The sequence below is a fragment of the Nannospalax galili genome, unplaced genomic scaffold (assembly GCF_000622305.1).
Source record: "Nannospalax galili isolate Female #2095 unplaced genomic scaffold, S.galili_v1.0 scaffold82, whole genome shotgun sequence".
Taxonomy (NCBI): domain Eukaryota; kingdom Metazoa; phylum Chordata; class Mammalia; order Rodentia; family Spalacidae; genus Nannospalax; species Nannospalax galili.
This window is the reverse complement of record NW_008348862.1, coordinates 90,896-95,611: the sequence shown is the minus strand read 5'-3', so window position 1 is coordinate 95,611 and position 4,716 is coordinate 90,896.

Here is a 4,716-nt window from a genome sequence, read left to right as displayed (position 1 = left end):
ACTGGGCCCTCCCACATCACTCAACAATCAAGAAAATGCCCCACAGACACAGCCACAGGCCAGTCCAATGGAGGCAATTCCCCAATTGAGGCTCCCTCAACCCAGGTGTGTCAAGTTGACACTAAAGTTGTCCAGAATACCATCCCAACAAGGAAGAAATGCTGACTGACTGATGCAATTTAAAAAAATCTAATGTACCTTAAATACACTTTGTCTTTTTTGCTATTTATTTATTTATTTAGTCTTTTTTTGAGACAGGTTCTTACTGCTGCCGCAGCTGGCATGGAACTCACTATGTAGACCACACTGTCCTTGGATCTCACAGAGATCTGCCTGCCTTGGCCTCCCAAGTGCTAGAACTAAAGGCACATGCCACTTTGTCCAGCTCTATATTTTAATATTTAAAATTAAAAATACTAATTCTGCATACTTATAATGGTCTTGCTGTAGACTATGCATTGCTCAGCTAGGCTTTATGATTGCTTTACATGCTTCTCTAAGCAGTGCACTTTACTTTTCTCCCTATGCACAACCGACCTACTTACCGGCTCGTCCCTTTTCCTCTTTCTCTCTTTTCCAAGCCTTCCTAAAGTATCTCAGTTTTCCCAACTATTTTCCCATTTGAGTTTTTCTTAGTTGATCTGATACTAATCCCTACCTTCCCTAATCTTAGACTCCCTCTCCTATTTCTATTCCTACCGTACTATGCCCCACTCCATTTCATGTCCTCTATTCTTATTATTTTTTAAAAACATATCAAGTCTAATTGTGTCCCCAAATGCCCTTCAGTATGAGTCCATCTCCTAGAGCCTGGTCAACCTACCCAACACCATATCCTTAATGAAAACTGTCTCTCCCTCTCCCAGCAGCTATCATTGGTTAACAGTTCCTCAGCTAGGGTTGAAACTTCTGGCCCACTTCCCCCTCCACGCTGGGATTGCTTGGCTTGAGGTTGTGTAGGTCTTGCACATGCTGTCACAAGCACTGTGAGTTCATATGTGCAACTGTCCTGCTGGCTGAATATGCATGTTTCAATTGGAAAATCCATAGAGGTCAGGAAATTAGTAAGGGGCTATTGGGGGGGGGTCTTGGGAGAAGTGACAGAATGCAGTGATCTAAAGAGGGAAAGGGGGATAATAGAATAGGAAGAGTTAAATGGCATGGGAAGTGGGAAGGGAGTATAACACTAAAGGCCTTTTGAAAAAGTCATATGAAAATGTGCTACTATAGAAACTTCTTAATGTGTATACATATATAATATAAAGAGTTTAAATATAGTTATTGTATAATGGTGATTCAATGGCCCTACCAGATACCACAGGCTAGTGAACTGAAAGGCCGCTGACAGAAATGGATTCCCTCTTTTGGAACTGTTGACCAGCGGGGTCCCACAGATGCTTTAACAATACTGGCTGGTAATGAGGTTGTAGTGAGAGACAGTAATTAACTTTTTGCAGTAACTCTAAGTTCCACCAGCTTTTACCACCATCCACCACCCCCTACCCCTGCCTCTTAGCAACATCTCAGGATTTCCTTTTTTTCTTTGGTCTTCTTGGGTCAAGGGCTCCTGTAGCCCTAGCTGGCCTAGAACTTGCTATGTAGACCAGGCTGGCCTCAGCCTCACAGAGATCTGCTTGCCTCTGCCTCCTGAGTGCTGGGATTAAAAGTGTTTGCAACCACGCCCAGGTAAGAAATTTACTCTTTTAATTTGTGTCCTGTCATTCTTTTTTTTTAACTTAAAAAAAAACTTTATTGAGAATTTCATACATGCATATAAGGTATTTTGATCAAATCCACACCCACTCCCTCCCCTCCAACACTCCCATATTTCCACATCACTTTTCTCTGACAACTTCATATACTCGCTTTCTTTCTTTCTTTCTTTCTTTCTTTCTTTCTTTCTTTCTTTCTTTCTTTCTTTCTTTCTTTCTTTCTCACTCTCTCTCTCTTTTAAAAAAACTTTCATTTATTATTTTTATGTTATGTATGTGAATGTATTGCCTGCATGTAGGTAAGTGCACCTGTGTCGTGCAATGCCCGTGGAGGACAGAAGAGGCCATTGGATCCCCTGGGACTGGAGTTATGGACAGTTGTTAGCTGCCATGTGGGTGCTGGGATTCAAACCCGGGTCTTCTGCAAGAACAGTGTTCTTGACTTCTGAGCCATCTCTCCAGCCCTCTCTTTTTCTTTTTTTAAATGAGGCTTTTTATTACTCTAACATTACCCCTCTGAGGAGGTAACCCTAAAATACTTTAGGGATTAGATAAGAACTCCCAAATACTTTTATCATTTTTGGCCTTTGGAACAGAGTATGTTGTTAAGAGGACCAAGGACATTTTGACTTTTAGCCAAGAAACTCGCTACTTTTCTTTGGGGTCTTTTAAAACCCTAACCGCCTAGCCAATTTCTACCTTCTATTCTTATCACACCATCCTCTGAAGAGATTACCCAAATTGCTGATAGGGAATTGGGACACAAACCCTGCTGGCGTCTTTCATGCTGAACAGGGACGTAGGGTGAGGCAATTGGGATACCCCTTCAGTGGGTCTATCTAAAAGATTCCCAAATTGCATAACTCTTATCTGTAGGGAGAAAAGAAAGTCCTTGACTGATGAATAGGAGATGTGAAGGAGAAGTAAAGACAAGAGTAGTTAGCATTACAAGTTCTAGACAGAGAACCAGAAAAACGTCAGAACAGGGTAAATTTCAAATGTTCATGTCAGAGTCCGTTGGGATTTTTTTTGCAAGGGCTTCCAAAAGCGTCCCTCTATTGGGTTTCTCCTCATTTTTCTTTTGTCTGCCAAGGCTGGACTCAAGAGTGATGGATTCAGGATTTGTTTTCAGGCACTTTGATAGCTACCGAAGTGGCTAGAATCAGTGTCAGTTCCCTTGCAAAGGCTTCTAGATAGGGGTAGAAAACAAATTTATCCATCATTTTAGAACAATAGCTGGTTGTCTCCCTTGGCTACAGGTGGGCACTACAGTATCGCGGACCAGGATTTGAAGTCTTACATGTGAGCAGCACTTTCTGATTAGGAACAAAATCATCAATGAAAAATAATTGTGTAAATAACTTTTTATGTAGACAAGCTAATGTCTGGGAAGTATAATCCCTTGAACTCTTAAAGAAATATAATGATAACTTTACTCTTTGGTTATACTTTCCTTTTGGGTATTTAAGACCATACAGTTGGTCCAAATAAATCAATTTATTTTTACACTTAAGGTTGTTTGAAAATCTATTCCTCAGGGGTCAAATGGGCTTGGGAGGAGCTCCTGGCTCCTTTCTTTTACCAGTTCCATCTATGTGAAGATAAGTCAATGATCCTGATTTCCCATATCTGGCTTCACTTGGGAGGATGCAAGAGATGTTTCCTCTGAGTTGACCCTTCTCTTTGTAGACTGGACACTGGTTCAAGTTCATCTTGTGGGGTCTCCATGGCCTCCCTGAACAAGAGGACAGGTGTCTCACCACAGTTCTAGGACATTCTGAGAGATGTTCCATAGTCCCCTGGAACTCAGTTGACCTTGGAGGGCAAGGGACAAAAACTGTCCTTTAAGTCCCTCTGACCAGATTAGTACAGGCCTCAAACTATGGCTGTTAAACATCCAATAAGGTTAGTTCCACAAGTCTGGTACTTTTAATTACCATGTGCTATGTAGATAAAGCTTGGCTAAACAACCATATATTCTCAGATAAATCTTGACTAGATATATATTTTGTTTCTTAAACTAGTTGACTAAACTATGATCTTAGAAATTTTAAGGTTATGTGTTTATTATTTTTGTCTCATCCTTTATATATCATAACAACCTACACAGACCTTATCACTTGCTTAGGCTTTCTCATTTTTTGTCTATTTTGGAAAATATCTCCATTCCCATATCCTTTTAACATCCTTTACATTCTCATTTTATTTTTTTTTTAAAATAGTTATGAGACATAATAGCATTAGCAAATAAATTTTCCATCTGTTGTGAGACTTCTTTTCCTGGGGATACTAAGCAATGCTTATTCCCTTTTAAGGTTCTAGTGTCAAGCCAATGTTTGATTAAAGTTTTCCTGGGGAACCAATGAATTTACTGAGCTTACTTATAAAGATGACTGAGAGGTTGCTGAGGTGTATGAGTGACCGTGGGTGGGTATGCACACTAGAAAGCCTTTACCCAGCATGGGATCAAGTCTTCTCTTCCTAGCCTTCCCCAGATTATATACTTTAGCCCTCCCCAAATCCAGGAGGCCATATGTGATTAGGGCCAAATCACATACAGTTGGCTGGGAAGAGTGGCTGAATAATCCAGTGAGCATCCAATGACCCTCCTTGGCCCTCCTTTAATGAATGAACACAGCCATCAACAAGCCCAATTGTGATGATGGTTAGCAATCAGGCACAGCTGAAGTCCTGATGATGGTAGTTATTTCATGCAGAAGAGACTGCTGTATAGCGTCATTTTATTAAAAGGACATGGCATTTAAAAGAATTTGGTGCTAGGATCCACAAATGAGGGAGAATATATGTCTTTTATTATTCTGAGTCTGTTTCTTAGTATCACAGTATCTACATCCATCCATTTACCTGCAAATTTCATTATTTCATCTTTCTTTACTGCTGAGTAGAACTTTATTGTATAAATATACCACATTTTTGTTAATCACTCGTCACTTGAAGGACACTTAGGTTGCTTCCATCTCTTAGCTATTGTGAAAAGAGCAGC